Below are 17,108 nucleotides of genomic sequence, written 5' to 3'. Positions count from 1 at the left end.
GTACTACAGAGGCTCGGGTCTATACACACCTCCTCCCCCCACACAACACACACACACCCAGACACAGGTTTGACTCTGCAGGGAAGGGGCTGCAGTGGCCAGAAATCCATTCCCACCTCTGCCTGGTGATTAGTCACACAGGATGTGTCCCCACGGGCAGGTCACCTGCAGGCTTCACACTCATCATCTGAGCCTGACACCTCCAGCCGTGGGCAAATTATTCCCCTAGCCGCCGGCCTGCCCGAGAGGCCAGGGTGGCAGAGCCCAGTGCCCGCGCAGAGCCCAGCAGGCTCTCATGCTGAGATCTTTTCATTTGCACCTTAGCTGGTTGTCAGGCATAACCCGGACTTGGTGCCACCTCTCGCTGCTGTGAGGAGCACCCTGTCTCTGCCTCAGAGCCTCATCCCCAGTCATGGGGGTCTGGGCGTCTCTCTTCTTTGTCTTTTTCTCTTACCTAGCTTCTCTTCTTCCTTCTCTTCTTGCCCATTTCTCTTTGTTGAGCTCTGGTCTCTATCTCTGTCTCTGGCTCCCTTGCTTTTCTGCAGACGGCTTTGCTTTGTGACCTAAGCCTGGGAAGGAAACAGCTCGTTTCCTCCTTCCTTTCTTTTCTTTTTTCTTTCTTTCTTTCTTTCTTTTTTTTTTTTTTTTTTGTCTTTTTGTCTTTTGTCCTTTTAGGGCCACACCCACGGCATATGGAGGTTCCCAGGCTAGGGGTCAGATCAGAGCTTTTGCTGCCAGCCTATGCCACAGCCACAGCAATGCCAGATCTGAGCCGCATCTGCAACCTACACCACAGCTCATGGCAATTCTGGATCTTTAACCCATTGAGCGAGGCCAGGGATCAAACCCGCAACCTCATGGTTCCTAGTCGGATTTGTTTCTGCTGCGCCATGATGGGAACTTTCTCTCTCTCTCTCTCTCTTTTTTTTTTTTTTTTGGTCTTTTTAGGGCCGCACCCACAGCATATGGAAGTTTCCAAACTAGGGGTTGAATTGGAGCTACAGCTGCCAGTCTACGCCACAGGCACAACAATGTCAGATCCGAGCCGCATCTGTGACCTGCACCACAGCTCACAACAACACCGGACACCCGACCCACTGAGTGAGGCCAGGGATCGAACCTACATCCTCTTGGTTCCTAGTCGAATTCCTTTCCACTGTGCCACTACGGGACCTCCCTGCAGCTCCTCCTCCCTGCAGGATGGAGCGTGTGCAAGTCCAGCTTCTGGTCCGGCCTCCACTGCTCCTCTGTTAGATCTGCTTGGTGCGGCCTTTCCCTCCCTTAGTCTCTGAACCCTTCCCGTGGCCACCCACGAGCATGAGGGGAGCGTATTTGTGCAGGGACATTGAACCAGTGCCACCATGAAGGTGTGAGATGTGGCACTTGGTTCCTTTCACGGAGGTGGTCACCTCGGATCCTGCCACCCCTGGCGTTGCCCCCAGCACCTGCTCCTGGCTTCTAAGGTGCTCTCCTCCTCTCTCCCTTTTCCCTCTTTCTCCTTCCTACTGAAAATGTCCTGGGACAGCCCAGCATCAGCAGGAAACAGGAAGTAGGACACAGACAGACAAATGCACAGGTGTCTTTGTTCACCCATCCGAATTTAGTAGCAGACTTTCACCCATGCTATACATAGCTTTTTTCCGGAATGGTAAATTTGCCTAAATAGAAAAGGCTGATTTTTAGGGTGACCTGGAAGACCCTCACTCTGTGCAAAATGTTTCCTTTACTTTCCTCAAACTGATGTCACCAGTGATGAAGGCTGAGTCGGGGATCCTCTTTTTAAAAATGCACATACTTTGTGGAAATTGTTAATCATTCGCTATCTAGTATGAACCACTCTTCTAGACCCACTTTCCTTGATTAGCACCAGTCCTCCAGGGGGGTTGGAAATACTGAGAGAGAGGGTTGGAGAAGGAAGTAGCCCTTGACAGGGGCGGGGGGGTGGATGTCCTTGGGGTGGGGGCAGGACAAGGTGAGGTAGAGATGACAGTGTTAAAGAAAGGAGTCTTGGAGTTCCTGTTGTGGCTCAGTGGTTAGGGAACCCGACTGGTATCCATGAGGACTGGGGTTGCCCTGGTCTTGCTCAGTGGGTTAAGGATCTGCCGTTGCCAGGAGCTGTGGTGTAGGTCACAGATGTGGCTCGGATCTGGCATGGCTATGGCTGTGGTGTGGGCCGGCAGCTGTAGCTCTGATTCAACTCCTAGCCTGGGAACCTCAATATGCTGCGGGTTCGGCCCTAAAAAGACCAAAAAAAAAAAAAAAAAGAAAGAAAAAAAGAAGGAGTCTTCATCCTGGCTGCACATAGGAATCTCCTGTGGAGCTTTGAAAAAAGTCTCAGCCCCCAGCCTTCACCCGCAACTAATGAAATCAGAATGTCTGAGGTGGAGCCCAGGCATCAGTATTCTTTAAACCTCCTCCAGGTGGTTCCAGGGAGCAGGCATCTTTGGGAACCGCTGCTCTCTCCAGTGCTTTGCAACTTGAATGTGCAAGCAAACTGCCTTGTTAAATGTAGCTTCTGACTCTGCAGGTCTGAGATGGGCCTGATTCTCGTTCTGCGAGTCACTGCCAGTACTGCACCTCTTCTGGTCATGCTTTGAAAGGCAAGGCTCTAGTGTCTACTGCTCATTCTCCAAACTGGCTTTGTCTGCAAGCAACGAAAGATGAAAAATGGGAAATATTGGCCAAGTTGATCAACACATCATCTCCCCAGTGCAGACTTCAGTTAATCCTGAGTTGAAACACAAGGCTCCCCAAGCTGGAATCAGACTCAGAAGGTTCCTGCCTTCTGGCTGGGTTCTTGGCGTGGGAGCTGAAAGCAGTGAACAGTGACCTCAGGCAGGCGTGTGGGGAGCGAGGATGGGGGTGCATCTGTGTGCCTGCTCTCTTGTGGTGTGTCTTTGCCTACTCATAGATGGGCCTAGGTTATAGCCGGCCCCTTGTGCTAGTGAGCCTTCCTCTAGGAAGCAGGGAGAGGGCAGATGTAGCCTTCTCGACATCTATGCTGTTGTGTTATTATTATTATTTTATTTTATTTTATTTTATTTTATTTTATTTTATTTTATTTTTTTGTCCTTTTGCCATTTTCTTGGGCTGCTCCAGTGGCATATGGAGGTTCCCAGGCTAGGGGTCTAATTGGAGCCGTAGCCTCCAGCCTACGCCACAGCCACAGCAACGAGGGATCCGAGCTACGTCTGCAACCTACACCGCAGCTCATGGCAACGCCGGATCCTTAACCCACTGAGCGAGGCCAGGGGTCGAACCCGCAGCCTCATGGTTCCTAGTCGAATTCGTTAACCACTGAGCCACGATGGGAACTCCTCTGCTGTTGTAATTATTATCAAGAGGCGAGAGACTCGTCGACATGCAATGTGATGGATACAGCGGAGGGTGTTGGGAGATGCGGAGGGATGGGTCGACAGTGGGGCCGGTGGAACAGTGAGGTGGACCCAGAGCCTGGCGAGAGTGGGGTCTGGAGAGGCTGTTTAGCTGTCTTCCCAGAGTCTGTGCCCCTTTGCCTTCTGACACTGTCACGAAGGCCATCTCGATCCAGTTCAGAGCCTTTGACCTTTGCTGGACAACAGTCCCCTCAGAGGAACAGCAGCTAAGGGTGGGATCACAGCAGGAGACCTCATACCCTTATCCTGTCAGTCCTAGAGGGGAACTATTTTTAGTGTCAAAACATCAGAGGCCCCCTCCAAAATGCTAATTCGACCTTTTGAGTAGCCAAAATCATTGTCAGGTATTTATTGAATCTCTTTGCTAGACCTGCAGTAAACAGACAGGGCCCTTGCCTTGTGGAATATATAATTTAATTGAGGAGGTAAACATTAACCAAATAATACCATGAATAGTCTATTGATTAAAACTATGTTAACTGCAGAGTTCCCACCATGGCTCAGTGGTTAACAAATCCGACTAGGAACCATGAGGTTGTGGGTTCGATCCCTGGCCTTGCTCAGTGGGTTAAGGATCCGGCCTTGCCGTGAGCTGTGGTGTGGGTCACAGAGGTGGCTCAGATCCCTCATTGCTGTGGCTGTGGTGTAGACCAGTAGCTATAGCTCCGATTTGACCCCTAGCCTGGGAACTTCCACATGCCGCGGGAGAGGCCCAAGAAATGGCAAAAAGGCACAAAAAAAAAAAAAAAAAAAACCAAAAAACAAACAAAAAAACCTATGTTAATTGCTAAGAAGAAAAAAGTGTGGGTACATTTTATATTTTTGAAGAGGACCTTATGACTCCAGCAGTGTTTTTAATTGAATCTATATCTTATTTATCACAGCTAATGTGGGAGGAATAAAAAGCAGGGCAATGACAGGACTCCCATTTTGGAGCCTTAAACACACCACCCACCTGCTGATCTTCATGGCACTTCTCTGAGATGACAACTCTTACTGTCCCCATTTTACAGATGTGGAAAATAAGGCTCAGAGAGGCAGACCCCAAGGTCCTACATAACTCTTATTCGGTCTGATGGTAGGGGTGCGTGAAGATGCCCAGATGTCGCAACCACTATATGGCCCGTGAGGCTCTGTAGTCCTACAGGTGGGGACCCCTGGTCTGGGGTGTAGAGTGGATGCGGAAGGACGGCAGGAACCCTGACTGCACAGCTATTCCCTGGGGGAAGGCAGGGCTGCTGGAGCTGGCTTCCTACAAGTTGGAGAGTTTGCACCCCTCCTAGAGAACCGGGGGTTGGGTGGATGGGGATGAAAGCTCCTGAGTCTCAACATCCGTTTCTGGTGTTCACTCGGGTGGTCAGAGCCTCCCCACCCTCTGTCCGTCTCTCCCAGAAGCTGGCCACAGCCACCACACCAGGGCTGGGTGCCCTCTGTGTTCCAGGTTTTTCAGAATTAGCTTCATTTCCACACCTAGATGAAGAGTGGGGGTGGGAGCCCTGGTGATCACTCATTCTGTTGGGGGCCAGGGGTGGTGCCAGAGACCCTGTGAGAAGCCAGTGGCTGGTGGCCTTGGATTCTCCCTCCAGACTCCCCTGCACCGGAACCCTTCATTCTCAGAGGCCCGGGGGGATGCTGCCTGTTAGTACTGACATGTGATTGAAGCCCCTCACTGCAGGATTCCAAAGCTCGCCTCTTTTGTCTTTCAAACCTATGGGGGTTTGGAAGAAGCGACAGTTCCTGGGATACTTGTAGGAGTCCAGGTGCGAGAAGTCCCTGGGAAATTCTTATCCCAGCAGGGGCTGGCATTCTGCTCTCCCCGCAGCCTGGTTGCTCAGGGAAAGCATGCTAACCTTACATCATTTTTGATGAGACATATCTGAAATGTATTAGATGATTATCTAAGTTCTGAAACAGAGGGTCCTGAACATAGTTGAACCTTTTCTTGATGCCTCATTGTCAACATTTTGAATGTTCATCATCGTACTTTGCTTTCTATGCTTTCACCTCTTCCCTCCAAGTTCATCTATCAAACGTCACCACTGACATACGTAGCTTTCTAGAAGCCTCCCCACTCACCTGTCCATCACTTTGATGATTCTAGTGTGCTGTGCCTGTGTGGCATAGGGGGTTAGCTTGTGGGCTCTGTAGTTAGACAGCCTGGGAAAGTTACTGCACCTCAGTTATGCTGTCTGGAAAAGAGGCAGGGTGAGAGGTTTGGGATTTTTTTGTTTGTTTGTTTCTAAGTAGACCTCATTTTTAGAGCAGTTTTACGTTCAGAGCAAAACTGAGTGGAAGGCATGGAGTAGTCCAGTGTACTCTTGACTACCCTCCCATGCCCAAACTTCCCTCACTGTCGACATCCACTCCAGAGTGGTGGGAGTATTTATCTCAGAAACCTGTTTTAAGGTTAAATGAGATAATGTATATAAAGCATATAAAATACCTATCACAGTGCCAGGCTCCTAACAAATACTCAATGTATGTAGCTATCATCCTTAATAATAGTAATTGTGTACTATATAAGAGTCAGTGATGATCATTAAGTTTCTAAGGATTAAAAAGGAGTGGCTTTTTGTGCAGGGTTCTGGGGAACATTATTTGCAGCATGGCCACACGATGTCTGTGCTTTTCTCTATGTCCAGGCAGTGGGAGGTCCGACTTCTTCTGGGGAAGTGGGACAGGTTCACGCCTCACCTCTATCTAGACTGTGGCTTAATGATGTGGATTGTACTCAGCACGTGCCTCTCCTAAGAGTCTAAGAACGGGTCCCTTGATGCTTATAAAGGTGCTTTCCTGACCTCTCTGCGTGTGATATGAGCCATACTCCCTGTGACTTAGGAAAAAAAGCTATATATATAAGGTTTGGTCTGTCCACCATTTGGGCAAGGTGGAAAGTGGCTAGAATCCAAGGTTTGTCTTTAGACTTGACCGCAAGGGCTGCTGAGAGAGTTCAGCACCACGGACAGCTCCTCCGCAGCTGCTTCTCTGGGCTTTCTTGCTGCTGTTACTACCTGCGGAACACCCTCCGCCAACTAGACACCTTCCTTGCCCCATAACATGGCAAACCTCTGTCTTTCTGCCTTCTGGGGAGATAGTTAAGGGTCTTATGCCCTTTTGCATCCCTGTGACTGTATGTGGAGGGTATGTGAAGGGCTGCAAATATTCTGGGGTGGCTGACCTTATGCCATTCCAGTCTCCCAAGCTCCCCCTTTCTTTTGAGAAACTCTTGAGGCCAAGACTCAGACAAGGCCTAGACCGCCCTGAAGGGGATGTGGAGAGAGCGGGCAAGGTCTTTGGTAAAAGAAATAGGTCCCATTTTCCCTTTGGGGGCCAGGGAAGGTAGGACTGGGAATACCCCAGGGGCTCTGTTGGCCTCCTTGGTGGACCACTCCTGCCATGGGCCTCAATTAGACCTCTCTCCTGGCATTAGCTGCCCTGCTGCATTGGCCATGGCCCCCAGGTTCTTCCTAAGAAAGCTCAGACAGCCAACTTGGTCAGTTGTCCTGAGCAGAGCCCCCACCTCCAGCACAGCTTGGATTCTACTTGCCCAGCTCTGTTGCCCCTGCCCTCTCTTTCCAAACCACGGTGAATCCTGCCCATCCCACTCCCAGCTCCTTATTAGGGCCAACCCAAAGAGTCTGCCCTCAGAGTCTAGGAAAAAAAAAAGAAAAAGATGGCCTCCATGTATGCATCCCTCCAAATATTCTAAAATCCATGCTGGTTCAAGGCAGGCCAGGGGAGAGCAGTGCATGCTGTGGGGTTGACCCATCTGCAGAATGTCTTCTGAGCTCTGGTCACAGGCCATGAGCCTGGACTCAGTAGTGTATACATAATTGCCCATGAAACGCGTTGCTATGTCAGAAGCAGAGCAATTTACCAAATGTCATTTTGCTAAAAGCCAATTTGCTTAAAGTCAATTCACTGAATGACCAATTTGTCAAATGACCACTTCATCAAATTGACTAAACTTTCTTCAACTACTTGGTGTGCGTTGACTGATGTGCATTTTGTCTTTATGATAGCATTTTAAGGACTGTTCCATTTGTCTCTGGCCCTGCTCTTAATGTCTGAACCACGGGGAACCCATCCCAGTCTCTTCCTGTGACTGCAGGGAGCTGGGGCAGGGAAAATCCAGCAACCCCTAAAAGGACTCTGTGAGGACAAATGGGAAGCAATCCAACTGAAACCAAATTGGTAAAAGAAACAAAGAAATTTAGCAAATTGGCCCTGTGGAGAACTGGCTGATCTTCCACTTGACTTCTGGAGAAGTGGCTCAGAAGCAGGCCACACATCCTTGTGTCTCCTTTGGTAAAACCTCACTTTTTTTTTTTTTTTTTTTTTTTTTGTCTTTTTGCCATTTCTTGGGCTGCTCCCGTGGCATAGGGAGGTTCCCAGGCTAGGGGTCTAATCGGAGCTGTAGCCACCGGCCTATGCCAGAGCCACAGCAACGCAGGATCTGAGCCGCGTCTGCAAACCTCACCACAGCTCACGGCAAGGCTGGATCCTTAACCCATTGAGCAAGGCCAGGGATCGAACCCGCAACCCCATGGTTCCCAGTCGGATTTGTTAACCACTGCGCCACAACGGGAACTCCAAAAGCTCACTTTTGATTCTATAGCTGCCTCTTTATGGGCCTGGGGGAGGCCTCCATGCTTAGTTTTAGAACCAGGAAAGGCCACGCCTCTCCCAAGCTCATTTTCATTTATGGACTTGCTGAATAGTATACACAGCTGACTCCACATCCTCCTAGGCTGGAAGAAGCCCAGGCTCACGTGTAGCAGATGTGAAGTCTTTTGCAGGGTGTGCTTCTTTCTCTTCTTTGATATTTATACTCATTTCTGCCTTTTTTTTTTTTTTTAACTTTTCCTCTGGTTTCCTGTTGTCTTACTCCATATTATAATGCATTCCTAAAACTGCCTTAATTCTTTCCTAAAACAAGGCAAAGAAGGAATCCAGATCTCTTCTGGGGCTCTTCTGTTGGCCAGTTCCCCCCGAGCCTTCCCTGGGCTCCCCCAGGTCCTCCTCCAGTGCCAGCATCTCAGCCCACCCCATGCACCCTGAGGTCTCATCCTGAGGCAGGGCACTGTCCCTGCTCTTGGGGGAGATGTGGAAGCAGACAAGTGCTGGAGACAGACGCTGTCCTGCCCTGGGAGACAGCGTGTCACCCGGCCCTGACAAAACGCCCACATGTCCCCAGTGCCTATTTTCCCGCCTCCTTGTCTGTTTGGTGTTGGTCCCCAGTCCCTCGCCACTCTGGCTGGGGATTGTTTCCAGCACTCTGTCCTCTGTGCAGTGTCCCCTCAGCTTGGGAATTTGCCCACTCTTTGGGCATCGGTCACCTCGAAGATTTTTCTCCCTGTTTGTCTCCTCCGGAGGAGGATCAGGGAGCAGGACGTTGGTGTTTGTTGATTGCATGCAAAGCACCACACGCTGGCATGAGTGCTTTCCGTGCTATTACCAAAACTTTTCATTGATGTATAATACGTATATAGACAAGTGCAAATTTCTGTACATGTGTTAGTTATTTTTAAGCAAATAACTTGCTGAATTTTCACAAAGTGAACACACCCACAAAACCAGCACAGATTGAGAAGGAAAACATCACGAGTACCCAGACCCCTCTTGTACCTCCCTCCACTCATTAACCTCCTGACACGGGTAACCACGATCCTGACTCCTAACAGCATAGACTCATTTTGCCTATTTTTGTGCCTTATATAAATGGCATAGGGGTTTTTTAATCCTCATTATAATCCAGCAAGAGGGAGCTGTGGTGAATTCTCCTTTACACATAAACAACAGATTCAGAGAGGTTGAGTAACTTCCCCAAAGTGACACAGGCATTAAACAGTGGTATTAATGGAATCAAACACAGGGTGGTCTGACTCCAAAGCTCATGTTCTTTCCTCTCTCTCTTGATTCTTTCTCCTGGTGAACTTCCACCCTGCTTCCACCACTGAGGACCTGGGCTTGGAATCTCTGAAGTTACTGGGGTCCTAACAACTCAGAAGTTTCTGGGAAAAGAGCCTTGTCTCCCCCAGTGCATCCCAGCTCAGGATGCTTGGGAGCTTCCTGGGAGCTCAGTGCGTGGTGGGTGAGGACGGGGGCAGCCTTGCCTGGCGCTCGAATTAAGAGGGACCTGCATTCCCATTGCCTTCTTCATTTGCCCAGTTGGCGTTACTGTGTTCTTGCCATAGTGGCTGCGACCTGTGCCTGCTGGTCCCGTTCCTGTTTGTCCCCAAGCCACTCACTCCTGAATGGGCCGCTAGCTTCTGAGCAGCTTTTCCTTGGCAGGGCTCTGTGGTTGCTTTGTCGGGTGTGCACATCTCCTCTGATATCTCTATTGTGGGAATTGATTGCAGCGATGCTCGGTAGCTGCATAACAAACAGCCCGGTTCGTGGACATGTTACTCAGGCTGGTTTTATGCCTCTGTGATCCAGGGCTGCTTAAAGTCTCTTCCTAATGAGGTTTCTGCAACATTAACTCCCAGGGGCTGGAGGGAGGGGGGCTGGCCAAGGAGGAGGTGTGGCTTCCGGGTGGTGTGGTGGCCAAGAGAGGGAGGGCGTCTCTCCTTCCAGCAGTGCAGGGCTGCGCTGGTAGCTCAGAGCAACCCATTTTTCGTACAGAGCTCCCATCCCACTATTCCTGGTGTCAGCCACCAAAACCGCCTCAGGAGTTCCCTGGGAAAGTGTTGGGTGTTCAACATTTTTAAAAATTGCAAGGCCTCACAAGCATGTGTTGGCTGTAATTCCATGAATGTTGTAACCACCTCAGGAGGAGGAAAGGTGGTGGAGGATTCTGTCTCCAGGCCTGGGCCTGGGGCGCGGAGCTGGAGCGGTAGCTCCTGACTCCTTAAACGGGCCGATCACCTCCTCCATGCTCTGCCCTCTGGGCCGTGTGCCCCTGCCCCAGCCCCTGCAGGAATTTGGGGAGGGCACGGTATTAATGGAGTGAACATCTCTCCCACTGCTGGTGAGCAGCTCCTCTGTTCCCTGTTCTGCTCCCGGTGAAGGGGGGCAGGGGCATGACACAGGTGACAGATCAGAGGCTGCTTTTCCTTCTCTCTGCCCGGCATTGCGGGTGTGTGTGTGTGTGTGTGTGTGTGTGTGTGTGTGTGTCTGTGCCTAGCTCTCCTCCCAACCCCCCAAAGAATAGAAGTTGTTGGCTCTGCCCATGACTCAAAATGCTGGCCGGTACAAGGGGCTACAACCCCTTTGCTTTAGTCCCAGCTGGGCATGGGAACAGATTTGGTTTTTTTGGTCTCTTTAGGGCTGCACCTGAGGTATATGGAAGTTCCCAGGCTAGGGGTCCAATCAGAGCTGTAGTCGCTGGCCATAGCCATAGCCATGGCCGCAGCAACTCAGGATCTGATCCTAGTCTGTGACCTACAGCTCATGACAATGCCAGATCCTTAACCCACTGAGCAAGGCCAGGGATCGAACCCGCAACCTCATGGATACTAGTCAGGTTCGTTAACCACTGAGCCACTATGAGAACTGCCATAGGGATAGTTTTAAACTTCCTCAGATGCAGCACTTTTCAGACTTTAAAATGCATATGAATTCCCCCCCCGGGGGGGGGTCTTACTAAAATGCAGATTCTGACTCAGTAGGTGGGGCTAGAAAGCCCACCTTTCTAACATTCTCAGGTGGCTCCGCTGTTGCTGGTCCAGGTGCCAGAGACATGGGTGCTGAGCCACCGCTAAGGGTTCCGGGGCCACACTCACCAGCAGCAGCAGCAGCAGCGTGAGGGAGGAGGCTGCCCTGAGTTGAGCCCCCCTGGGTGTGAGTGACTCCTCCCCACCTCGCCAGGAGGTATGTGCTGTTGAAGGCGGAGACCCAGATGCTGGGAACGAACTGCAGGTTCAGCCCGAGGTCATGTGGTGGCCTGGTGGCAGAGCCGGCGGTAGTGCCCGCCCCCCCATTTCCAGACCTGGAGTTTTCAATCCTCCCTCCAGCCCCAAAGCTCATAAAGACAATTAGCCCTGGCTGAGAGCACCACACACAGCCTCCGTTAAGCCCTACGATCCATGATTATTCCCACTTTACAGAGCAGGAGATGGGGCTCCAGAGGTTAGGAAACTGGCACAAGGTGCCTCAGCAGATAAATAAGAGGCTTCCTCTGCTCCAGAGCCCCAAGTCCTTACCCTGACAAGGAAGCCTTGGGTGAAGTAGCCCAGAACAGTTGGGCCACCCTGGCTCCCTCCTGGCCGTATTGGGCAAGTTCAGGGTACACAGTCAGGCAAGGGGACAGGCCAGGGTGCCCAGAGCCTCTGTGTGGCTTGAGAGGCAGACAGAGCAAGGCTTGAGTTGTGCAGTGGGGCCGGCAGGCAGGCGGCAGGAGTCTGGCTTTGGCTGGTGCCCAGCATCCCTGGCTGGGCCCCTGCTGATCCCCTTAGAGGCCTGTCTGCCAGCAGAACCCAATCTGGTTAGAGCGTGAAGGGGGATTAGCGGTGAAAACATGGGGTCCTGACCTCAGCATCCCAGCCCCTGCCTCCGCAGTCCTGGCAGAGGCTGGAGGGATTGGCAGCGTGTGCGGGAGGAGGGGCGGCAGGAGCGAGGAGGTGGGGGAGGGGGGCCGGGATGATGCCCAAGCCAGGGTGTGGGCATCCTGCCCCCTCCTCTTCAGGGAAAAGGACCCAGCTGGGGTCACTGCAGTGGCCCAGATCTGGGGGCCACTATTGCAGCAGCTTGCCTCTCACAGCTCATGATCTTGGGTTGTGGGGTCCAGGCAGAGGAGATCTTAACCTGCAAGACCCTTACGTGGAGCCTCCCCGCCACCCACCAGGGACTCCAGGGGCTCCAGCTCCCTCTCCTCCTGTGGGTCCCAGGATAGTCATTCACCTTCCTCAGAGGCTCCCCAACCTCTTTTTTTTTGTTTGTTTGTTTTTTGTTTTTTAGGGCCACACCCATGGCATATAGAGGTTCCCAGGCTATGGGTCCAATCAGAGCTACAGCTGTCGGCTTATGCCACAGCCAGAGCAATGCGGGGTCTGAGCTGTGTCTGAGACCCACACCACAGGTCATGGCTACACCGGATCCTTAACCCGCCGAGCAAGACCAGGGATTGAACCCGCAACCTCATGGTTCCTAGTCGGATTCGTTAACCACTGAGCCACGACGGGAACTCCATAACTCATTGTTTTAGTCAGCAAAAGGCAGACGGATTGGAGCCCAAGAATCATGGAAAGATCCATGATGGTTCAGCTAAAAATGACTTAGTCCCTGCAATGCACCAGGTCTAGGGATTTAAGGGTCTGGAGGCAGAGATGGATGTTAACCAAAAATCAGTATTTTATGACATTCGGTACACATATATTTCATTATAAACTTGGATTAGTGCTGAGAAGGAAAAGCACGGGGACCCTGGGAGCCTGAGGCAGAGGAAGGTTTCTGTAGCCTGAGAGCTTAAGGAGAATAGAAGTTACCGGGTGAAGAGTGGAGGGAGAACAGTCTAGGCAGAGGGAACAGAAGTGCAAAGGTCCTGTGGCAGGAGGGATTTGAGCAAATGAAGGAAAGGTAGCATATGTGCAGTCAGGCAGGGGTGACAGCACCAATTGCCTGTTACATCAGATCCTCCAAGGTAGGTGCCAGTTCTCACCCCCATTTTGCAGATGAAGAAAGGGCCACACCTAAGGCCACATAATTCAAGTGGGTGAGACAGGGCTCCTGGAACCCCTGTCTCCAGTGTGACACTCAGCTGTGGGCTTTCTCCTCTATGCTTCGGCCTCTCAGCGTGTGCTTCCTGGACCAGCAGCATCTATATCCCCTGGGAGCTTGACAGAAATCTTGGGCTTCATCTTTTCCCATAGAATCTGTCCCCAGGCCTGTTTATCTCCAACCTCCTGTCCCTTGTCTGGCTACTGCATCCTTGCTCTGGGTGTCCACCTGGGACTTCCTTCTGAGCCACTGTCCGCCCCACGGCTCTGGGCCCTGCGCTTCCCTCTGGCCAGGATCAGGCCATCATCTCCAGAGCCCTCTGCCTTCCAGGATGGCCTCTTGTCAGTATGTGCCATTCTGCCCTGACACATCTCACCGTGGAGCCCCTGACAAGGTCACCAAAAGAGGAGGATGGGGCAACAACGACCAAGTTTCGGGGAGAAAAAAAAAGGCTCAGGAAACTTGTAGGTGGTACTTTTGAGGTTTGCATACCAAGTGGTGATAATGGAGATGAGAGATTTTATTTCAAAGAGGTTTGGGAAAGACAATTGTTGACCAAGTAGAGGATCAACTAGGGCCAAAAAAAAAAAAAAAAAAAAAAAAAAGGAATAGAGCTTTGTTTGGGTTTTGATGTTTGGCTGAGCGAGCATCCAAGTCCAGGGAAGGCATCTGGCGCCCCCTAGTGGGAATACTGGAAAAAAACAGTCAGAACGTTAGTGAAGGGATAGGTTCATCATCTCCAAAGCCCTGTGTGGTAGATATTTTAATTCCCGTTTTACAAATAGGGAAACTGCAGCTCTCAGGTGTTAGGCTTAAAGCCAAACAAAAGCCAGCATTTCTTTTTCTTTCTTTCTTTCTTTCTTTCTTTCTTTCTTTCTTTCTTTCTTTCTTTCTTTCTTCCTTCCTTCCTTCCTTCCTTCCTTCCTTCCTTTCTTTCTGTCTCTTTTGCCTTTTCTAGGACCGTTTCCACGGCATATGGAGGTTCCCAGGCTAGGGGTCTAACTGGAGCTGTAGCCGCCAGCCTGCACCACAGCCACAGCAACTCGGGATCCAAGCTGCATCTGCTACCTACACCCCAGCTCACGGCAACGCTGGATCCCTAACCCACTGAGCAAGGCCAGGGATCAAACCCCCAACCTCATGGTTCCTAGTCAGATTCATTAACCACTATGCCGCAACAGGAACTCCCAAGCCAGCATTTCTTAAATATTGTCAAATGGAGGTACTAGAAACAGAAGTGTAAATACATAAACTCACTTCATCATCTCCAAAGCCCTGTGTGGTAGATATTTTAATTCCCGTTTTACAAATAGGGAAACTGCAGCTCTCAGGTGTATAATTTCCAGGGCCCATTGGTTGTAAGTGGCAGAAGGGGAATTGCTTCTAGATCCTTCCATTGTTGAGTTCACGCTCTCTCCACCACCCTCTCTGTGCCAGCATTCTGCACTCTCCTTGGTCTTCCAAGGCTCACCTGTTTCCCTCTGATCTAGAGGCTCGCCTCTTCTGGCGTCTCAAATTCAGGTTCCTTTACTCATTTTAACAGTGTGAACGGCTCCCTGCTGTGGGCCGGCCCTGGCTGGACCCACACCCACCCCTGGACCCTCACCTCATCAACTGACTCATGGTGTCTGTGGCCTGTCTGGGTGCAGCATCTTTCCTCTGTAAGCTTGGGTGCTCCCAGAGCCATGTCTAAAAGGCCATCAGATCACACCCCTCTCTGGTCTAACCTGTCACCTTCTCTGGTCTGCAAGGCTTTTTCCTGCCGACCCCCTCTTGCCAGCAGCTCCTGCTCCCACTATTCCCAGATCAGGCCAGGCTCGATGCCTCCCGCCCTTCCCTTCCCCACTTAGCTCCTGGTGAGCATCCTTATAGCATTGTTCTGCCCGAATCCTACATTGATGCGATGCTATTATAAGAACACTTGAAACCCATTTATTATAAGGATCTAGTGTTATTGATTAGGACACAGAGTCATTTTTTATGAAGACCCCTGGAGAGATTCTTGTCTCATCTTAGTGCCCAGAACAGCTATCCTCCTGAGACACTGGTTCTTTTGAGTTTATACATATACTGGGGATGCCATGAACAGACCAGTTTTCTCTTTTCACATCGGCTCCCAGAAAGCTTAGAGCCCACCCTCTGCCTGGACCTGGCAGGTGTGTGGGTCACATAGTGCTTCATGCTTGGTGTCCACCATTGATTGTCTTCTCTTTGCTCTATTTTTCGCTCGTGCTGTTTCGTTGTTTCATAAATCCCTATAAGCCACCTTAAAGCTTTTCTGGAACAAGGTTGGCCTAAATCAATAAACTAATCGATACAAATGAAAAACCTCCCTTGCAGGGTTGTAGCGAGGATTAAATGGAATAATGGATGGCAGTTATTGGCCCAGAGCTCCCCCCACCCCAGGCTTGGCTGAAGGGTGAACTTCTGGCTTGGGGCCGAGATGAGGGTGCTACAAGGGGTCCCCACCCCGTACATCCTCCATCCTCCTGAAATCTTGGAGGTGGGAAGGAGAAGCTGCTGACACACTAAAGAACAGAAACAGGCTGGCTGCGGTGAAGCCAGGCACAGCTGGAATGCAGTTTTGGAGGGGAGAGAGGAGTCTGTCATAGGCTTGAGATGCCTTCCTTCAAGGAGAAAGAGAGGGGGGAGCAGGGGGTGTGATGGTGGCACAGCCCCTTCAGACCACAGGTGCCCGGGGCTGGTTAGGTGGCTGCGGGACAGGAAGGGCTGGATTTTGGAGGGGAGGGAGCTCACAGATGTGGGCTCCCACTCTGCGCGGGGATCAGGGTTTGTCGGGGGGAACTGGGAGGCAGGCCTTGCAAGGCTTGTGTTCCCCCACTTTGCACACAAGGAGATGGGGGCTCAGGAGAGACAAGGGTTGACCCACAGATGCACAGCTGGGAGGTGGGGAGCCCGGATTCGAACTGGCTTTTCTTTTCTTTTTTTTTTTGTTTTTTTTTTTTGCTTGTTTTTTGTCTTTTTAGGGCCGCACTTAATGGCACATGGAGGTTCCCAAGCTAGGGGTCTAATTGGAGCTGTAGCCACCAGCCTATGCCACAGCTACAGCCACGGCAACGCCAGATCGTTAACCCACTGAGCAAGGCCAGGGATCTAACCCGCAACCTCATGTTTCCTAGTTAGATTCATTTCCACTGCGCCACGGCGGGAACTCCCAGAACTGGCCTTTCTGAGGTCAGGGCCCAGTGCATTCTGCTGTGATGCTTCTGCTTTGTTGTCTTAGCAGCAGAACCCAGGCAGAAGGGAGCTCAGGGGACGGTGTACTAGGAGGCCCTGTGGGCCATATTCTTGGGGCTTGAGGTGAACCCTGAGGCCCGGTGGGAGGAAAGACTGCCGGGAAGGAGATGATCAAAGCCCCATGGGCCTGCCCAGAGGAAGGGCTGGGGTCTACACAACTGCTCCGCATGGGGTCCCATACGAACAGGCAGCACAGGCAGCAAAGCCCGTTGGACATTACAGTTCCTGCCCCCAGGGCTGCTGTACCAGGGGAGGCTCTGGCACCTGACTGCTGGGTTCAAATTCTGGCACCTCCACCCACCAGTTGTGTTCCCTCAAAGAAGCTGCTTAAGTTCTCTGAGCCTCCCTTTCCTCCTTCGTGATGTGGGGACCGTGATAGCATTTGTCTCACAGCATGAGAGTCGGGTGCGTGAACACTTGTGAAGGGCTGCGTGGTGCGGCCAGGGTGGGGTGGAGCAGGGCAGTTGTCACCACCATTGTGGGACACTGGGGACATTTGTAAAAGTCCGTGCGAGGCCTGAGGGAGGGAGAGAGTGGCAGGTAGACAGTGACCGAGGCCCAATCTGCTGAGCAGAAGCTGTTTTGCTGGGTCCCTGCAGTGCCCGGCCCCCCTCACTCCAGGATGCTGGATGGGGGGATGCCCTCTAAGCCCCAGGGGAGGGAGGCAGCCGCAGCAGCCCCTAGGCCAGTGGGCTCCGTCCCAGTGTGGGCCCAGGCTCAGTGGTGGCCCTGCTCCCTGCAGTCCCTGACAGCCCAGGATCCAGAGTCGGACCCAGCCTGCAGTTCACAACCTGG

General features: G+C 51.6%; 1 protein-coding gene across 1 annotated transcript in view; it reads left to right on the top strand.

The window, feature by feature from the left end:
* SLIT1 (slit guidance ligand 1) overlaps positions 1 to 17,108 on the top strand; it is a 178,506-nt gene that overhangs the window by 93,454 nt on the left and 67,944 nt on the right. The window lies entirely within an intron of this gene.

The sequence above is a fragment of the Sus scrofa genome, chromosome 14 (assembly GCF_000003025.6).
Source record: "Sus scrofa isolate TJ Tabasco breed Duroc chromosome 14, Sscrofa11.1, whole genome shotgun sequence".
NCBI lineage: Eukaryota > Metazoa > Chordata > Mammalia > Artiodactyla > Suidae > Sus > Sus scrofa.
Note: the sequence above shows the minus strand (reverse complement) of the source record. Positions and strands in the feature narration are given on the sequence as shown.